The sequence below is a fragment of the Poecilia latipinna genome, unplaced genomic scaffold, assembly GCF_001443285.1.
Source record: "Poecilia latipinna isolate Pla-1442-1.1 unplaced genomic scaffold, P_latipinna-1.0 Scaffold159, whole genome shotgun sequence".
Classification (NCBI taxonomy): domain Eukaryota; kingdom Metazoa; phylum Chordata; class Actinopteri; order Cyprinodontiformes; family Poeciliidae; genus Poecilia; species Poecilia latipinna.
The window spans coordinates 131,900-139,108 of record NW_015112775.1 but is presented as its reverse complement, the minus strand read 5'-3'; the positions used below and the strand labels follow the sequence as shown (position 1 = coordinate 139,108).

Below are 7,209 nucleotides of genomic sequence, written 5' to 3'. Positions count from 1 at the left end.
CAAAGCATATAAATAAGCATAAAATGTAATGAAAAGTAGGTACAGTTCCAAGGTCATCCAGTGACAGGAGGATAGCTTATAATCCTCCAAACACTGGAGTTCTGATGTTATATCTTTCTTATTCTAATCCAGTAGAAGAATTCAAATATAACATTATTCATAAAACAAAATAACATGAAGGGTTACATTAGCAAAAAGTATGAGGTCTGTTTGGTAATTTGCAAATTACAAAGTATTTCTCCACAAATTGGTCACAGAATTTACATGAGCTGTGCTTTAGGCAGGAAATGTATAGATTGCGCCCAAAGTTTCCCACCACTGCATTCGAAGTAAGCAACAGCATGATTGGTTATGACATAATTAGGACAGTGCTCTGTGAAAGCTCTCCCTCTTCTAGAGGTTCAGATTATTTTTCTAAACAGAAGGGGGCAGAAAAAGAGAAATATCCAGTGGACAATCCTCATATAATCAGCTTCATTATCTAAGACCAGACTTTTTAGGATTTCTAAAGGGGAAAATTATTGCAAATTATCATAGCATTCAGTAAATAAAAGACAAGACTAATTTCTTTATTCCAAACTCTGGCACATTTAACATTCATCTGAAAACTAAGCAACAAACTGAAAATAACACTCCGTTGATTAATTTCAGATCTGATTATCTCCAGAAAACCAGAACAGGGTGGACTCTGATCTTATTCCTTTGATTGTGGGAAGCGTTATAACTGAAGTATAGATTTTGTTCTGTTGGAGAAAAACTAGAAGTTTGCCCACTTGGGACTGAATGAAACAGTTCTGAGACTTTACCCTCTTATTTTTACAGATCACCTGTGAAAACAGCAAAGAGAAACTCAACACTGAAAGTATTTCCTTGATGCTTGATTAAGTGTTGTGCAGATATCCTCACCGCATTGCGTTTCTTGAGAGCAATGTAACATTCACACATTTCTATATGTAATGCAGCAGCTTTTACGTAGACTCACTACATCTTACTCTGTACTGTACTGGAACTGGGGATAGAAAGAATATATTTATGCTGCAGAAGCGTCATAAATATTGGATGTGGCCCCTGCCTGCCCGCCTGCTTCGCCGTCCCTCTTATTGCTTGAATGCGTGCTGAAAGAGGTGAGTGCTGCTTGTCTGACTCGCTCACTTTCAGTTACATAATGCCTGACTTCACCCACTGCAGTGAGGCAAGAGTTGGGATTCCCTCCTGCAAAAGCAACCTGGATGTGGGGAGAAGGGAGGAGAGAGCGTGAAAGAGGGGGGTGGGAGTGGAGAGCACCATGCAGCATGAAGACAAAGTGGGTGTTCAATGGGCCAGATACATTCAGGTTGCAGATGACATAGATATGATTGTACATGTATCTGAAAAGATAAAAGCAAAGGCAGAAACAGCAAGGTGGATCAGTCTGTTGCAAGTCTGACATCTATGCAAATGAATGTGATTCAAATTGCTAGAAACACCACAGTGTGTTGGACCGCAACGTCGTTTCCCTGTGGCAGTGGAAACATAAGACATTGACTTGGCTTAGAGATATTTGAAGGTGCTGTTCAGCAAATTTAGCTGGAAAAGAGAACCGCAGGGTCACAGAAGCAGCGTTTTTATTTTTCAACATGTGAGGCTGTTACATAACACCCCATGCTGTTTCTTGGACTTTTTTTCAAGCATAAGTAAACCAAAATGATTTAAATCTAAGCAAGAGAAGAGAAATCTGATGTAGATGTGCATTGTGAAACTGCCCCATCAGCCACAATGGCCTTAACCCCACCCACTCTTCAAGGATTAACTATGTGTTCTTACAAAGTGGATAATATAATAATAATACCTTCTACTTCACCTGAGGAGGATTTGGATCATTACCAAATATGAAAATTTGGGCCAATATCAATATCGGTATTGCTGCTCAATAATGGGAAATATTTAATATTTGCCAGCATTGCTAATGTTTTTCCATCTTTCACTACCCTTTTGACACCTTGAAAAACAACAACCACCACCACCCTGCTTCATTTGATTTTCCCACAGCCCTGCATTGCATTACTATCACATGACTAAACAAATACCAAAACCTCCCCAACATCCTCCAGAAGCAAATGGCAACAAGATGGAAATAAATATAGATTGTTCTGATTTGAGGAGACTTTGGTCCATGTTTGTAATTTCTTGGAAGTATTTGCTGACCGGTTCTCTACTACATCTAGTGCAGGTATGCAAATGAAAAGTGAGGCATCATCAAAAGATGCTTCCCTACCAGCCAGCTTGAGTTCAATCACTATAGACTGAAAATATATGTAGAGTTCTGATGTAAATCTGTTAACTCAGAATTTTTAAAGTACCGCAAAACAACACACAAATGTTCACCATCGCTACAGTCGTCTGCAGTAGTATTGTGTCACAACCCCACAGTTTTAGTTTTACTTAACAGGGATACATATTTTGTCCCAACCTGAGTTCCTAGGACAGCCTAGCTTAAGTCTAACTTGGCTTGAGAAAGATATCATAATGTTTTCTGTGCAAAGTGTGCAGAACCCAATATAGTCTCAACACTTTACTGTAAAGGGCTTAAGAAAGAAAAAAATTGTTATGGAAAACCCAGTGTATCTATAAAATCATGTTTATGCAAAATGTGTTTAACAATGAGAGACCATTGAATTATTCTGTCAAAGATAAATTATAAAATTGACTTGATGAAGAGCATCCCTAATGACTGCACACAGCTAAAGTAAGCACAGAATTGTCCTTTTTTAGGAGGAGGGTTCATTGCATTAAGGGATTATTCCTTTTGTTTAGAGTAAAAATGGCCATCTGCCTTTCCTTGTTACAAACTGATTGCTTTTTTGTTGCTCAGACCTCCTGTTCACATTTGTGTTGATATGTCTACAGATAATTATGTGTTCAGTTTAATTGTTCAGTGTGCAGTTACATAATCTTTGACATAACAATGACCTCTGTGCAAAACCACCAGTGAATCTTTTGTAAGAGATAAACCACTCAAAGGTCCAGATGTTCACAGATGTTAAAATTGGAACGTCATTACTGGAATTTCGCTGAAAGTTGCTGAAACCGGATAAAAGGTTTGTCCGGTGATAATGGATTTTCACCAGCTTTTGTGCAATTCGTGATAACATGCAGTCCAAATCTGTTATCTAACACACATAAAAGACACTGTGCCAGACGCGACTAGATGCACATATGGCTTTATGCTTGTAAAAAGGGTGAAATGAAAAAAAAAAAATTAAATCAGCAAATGCACTTTTCTCTCTTGGGAGTTAATACAGCACTTTCAGTCCCTTTTTATCTGATTTTTAAGGAGTGGGACTGACTAAACCTGGAAATTATCCATCTGTCTACTAACTTGCAAATTTGTTGACACATCAATAAATGCATGAGTAGTTGCACTTAGGAAGTAAAATGGAAAGAAACTATTTTTTAAATATATCTTGCCATACATTTTGCTGGTTATGGAGTAACCAGCAAATATTGAATCTGCTCTACTCAGAAATTGTCAGTTTGGAGAAGTCTAAATAAACTGGACACTCAATAATGTCTCCGTTTCTGCAAGGTCAAAAATGGTTCTGCTTTAAACTCTTATAAAAAGTCGACTACATCAGAGGCCGACGAATAAAAACGCTCTTTAACAGTGAGACCAGCAGCACTGACGTTTGAAGCCATTTGCAGTGGATGTTATCAGCATGCACTCTCTGAGCACTGTGTCTTCCACGTCTTTTCTGCCTATCCCTGTTGCTTTGATGCGCTGGTTGCTCTGATAAGCAGAGGTGTGAGACTCTTCCTGCTCTGGGTAATCTGTTCATAATGAAGCTGGTGTTTTCTTCTGTTCCAGCTGGAGGCACATGGCGACATTGATGGACGAGAGGTTGTGAGAGGGACAAATAGCAGCCAACTTCATTCGGATTCGCTGCTCTCAGGGGGCGCCGGGGTGTTGGGAGAACTGAGAGACCCAAACGTCGGAGGTTAGCAGTGCATTTCATTTAATTTCATCAGTTTCTCAAACCTGACAACTTATTTTCCTTTCACAAAATGAAAGAAGAAACTGGTTTTACAAAATAGCTGTTTTCTGTTTAGGTGACATCACCACAGCTCTATCAGACTTATGTTTAAGCCTGTCACGGTCTCCACTTTATTTGCTTTGAACATATATCTCTGTACTATAGTAGAAGCTTTGTGTTAGAGCAGATCACTTAATGAAAACACAATTTTTCTTATTACCATCATATGTAAATACCAAGTGAATCTGTAGAGTAAATGACAACTTAATTTTTCCAAACCAACATGCAACTGAAAAGAATGAGCAAAAAGCTGTGGAGAAGCGAGTGAGAACCAGACAAACCCCTCTCGGGAGTTAGCTGAAGGCGCCAGGCTGTCAAATAAATTCAATGCCCTCTCGCTCCTCTTTGTGGCTTTAAAAACAATATTTCTGTGAGGCTGCACTTTACTCCTTTTAATGTGCAAATACAAAAAGCACATTTCTCTCACTTTGTAGCTGGACGGAAGATTTTTTACGGTACGACAAATTACTCTCATGCTGTAAAACCAAATAAAGGTTAAACACAATTGATCAAGCTGATGAAATATTACATAAAAAAATCAAATTTATTTTCGCATTCAAATGTAATTAAGTACTTTTATGAAATTACAGGGAAAAATGATGATGGACGTCCTCAATATTATTTCAGCTAGTTTTATATTTGGATGTAGATATTGGGATACAAGATAAGATGATCACATTTGCATACAGTAGATGTATTATCCCTATAAACAATTTGAGGAAAACCCAGATGACAGCTTTTGATAACATAACTGGAGGAATTCCTATGAATGCATTTTAAGGCACCATCTGAAACTGCCTCTTCAAGGCATAAAAAAAAAATTCAAAAGTAATCAACCAAATTATCTACAAGACAACTGTGCACCTCAAAATGTCTGGTTCATCTTTGGGTACGATTCTAGATGGTACCAGTTTGATCTGTTTAAAACAAATGTCCAGCAGTTACACCATTGAAGAATGAAACTTTCATCCCAAAATGGTGTCAATAATTAAGGACGGGAAAAAATGAGACGTGGACATTGAAGCAAAAAAAAAAAACATTTTTTCTTGATGCAGTGACACATCACTGATACACATTTTATGGACTTAAAGAAATGGATTTTTACTAAATGGACTTAATTTACTATCCAGGTGTTACTTACCTCGCCCTCTAACTCCCACCACAAACCTTCACACAAAGAGCAGGAAGACATGCATCAGATAACAGAGGCCGTTGGAGAGATCTCCTCAGCTCCCCGGCTGGGCTGCTTATATAAGGCCTCCCTGGATGCTGATTGGGCCTTGGCTGAAGAGGCTCAATCAGGGGAGATTGACACCAGCTTCCCCCACTACCTGTGAAGAGAACAAAAGAGGGGGAGGGGAAAGAAACAAACAGCCTGGCAGCCATGTAACACAGGCGAAAACTCATTTTAGACATTCCAACATGTGTTGCAAGATAAACATTTTCATGTAACCTAAATATAAGTTTAGCAGCTAACTACCTGTGACATCCAAAAGAGGAGCCAGCAAAAACAACACATTCAGACAGCAGGGAAACCAGATGTGTGTCTTGCGTTACATAGTTCGGTCCACTGTGTTGTTTTCAAAGTCTCAATTTGTCTAGTCTCAATTGGCCCTTGTGTTTACAATATGGATGCCCTGGTGACATGTTTTTGATACATTTCTTATTTCTACATCTGTCTGGATAACATTCTCCTCCATGCTGTTCTGTGTCCATTGGACTCTTTCAACAGCTGAAGACTTTTCTCTGGACAGCCACTACCCATCGTTTGATTTCATCACAAGCCGCAAGCAAAAAGCTGAAAAGGTCTAAAAATCCTGGTGGTAAGGAATCCATCAAAACAACAAAATGCTAGTCCTGAGGCACTTGTCACTCAGCTCTACAATAAGAAAGATAATTGTAGCAACAATCATAGGGAAAAAATGTCACATTTAGAGAACACAAAGCAATGGTAAGAATTGTGATGGAGATGGCAGAGACACAAAGAAACAACGACTGACTGTGTGTGCACAAGAGAAAAGAGGCTGCACAGCCTGTGCTGGCAGCGATAAAGGGTAATGAGTTATTGCATTCACAGGTACACAGTGCTCACATATATCACAGCTCTGTCAGCTCCGTCTGACTCGTGACTGAATGTTTCAGCCTGATCTCACTCAAAATCACAAATCCTGGAGTGCTTGTGTGGCGTTTATGTACGAACATTAGACACATCTTTGATTTGCTCTTTTCGCGTGGCTCCACGAAGACTCATTAGTCTGGCCAAGCGAAGGGCAGGAAAACTGACTGATGAGAGAACGAGGAAGAGAGGCAAAGAGAGAAAAGAATACCATGGAGGAAAAGTGGCTTCTCCTGACATCACCATCTCAGAACAAGGCTGGCAGCCCACACTAATGAATTGGACTGTCCTGTGCTAATGAATGGAGTCTAGAGAGGAGCAGAAGGATATGAAGGGAGTAGTGGGATGTCACACTACATGAACGATGAAGTAACTCATAACAGGGCCTATATTACCGGAGCCTATTAGTTCTCCTGTCTCCACCAGTGGTGGGCGTAATGAGGTTGTCTCGAAAGACCAGACCGATTCTTAAAGATGATAGTTGAAAAAACAATGTTATACTCTGTTTTAGATGCTATTTAATGAAGCAACCCGCCAAACACATCCTCAGACCCAGCAACAATTGTATTTTATTACAACTTAAGGAAAGTTTCAAACTAAGCGGTTCTAAGATCTGTAATGATAATGTAATAAAACATTTCTAACTGGTTTTAACCTCCTACTTTACTGATACTAAATAATGATACTGCAAGAAAATGATCAAACTGTAACATAAAAAACACATTTTTACTTATATTTACACATTTTCTCATTTGCACAGACAAGTTCACCTTTTAAAAAATACTAACAGACATTTTAGATTGATTACAAAGCAGGACAGTACAAGAGGTGCCAAAAGAGCTATTTTTCTGTTTGTGAAATAGTATAATATATCTGCTATTGATATGATGCCATCATTGCAACTTGATTCAGCGGTTTGTCAATTATTACTTGGAAAAAGTACTTTCCTTAAATCAGGGGTCCCCAAACTACGGCCCGCAGGCCAGATCCGGCCCGCCTCCTCATTTGGTCCGGCCCCCTGAA

The 7,209-nt window shown here is 39.1% G+C and overlaps 1 long non-coding RNA gene across 1 annotated transcript; it reads right to left on the bottom strand.

The window, feature by feature from the left end:
- Positions 1–1,587: 1,587 nt before the first annotated feature.
- Positions 1,588–5,419, bottom strand: LOC106945732 (uncharacterized). The gene is made up of 2 exons (XR_001424625.1): positions 5,212–5,419; positions 1,588–3,952 (listed from the first exon to the last, which is right to left on the bottom strand). It is a non-coding gene; the product is annotated as an uncharacterized LOC106945732 (long non-coding RNA).
- Between the last annotated feature and the right edge of the window lie 1,790 nt (positions 5,420–7,209).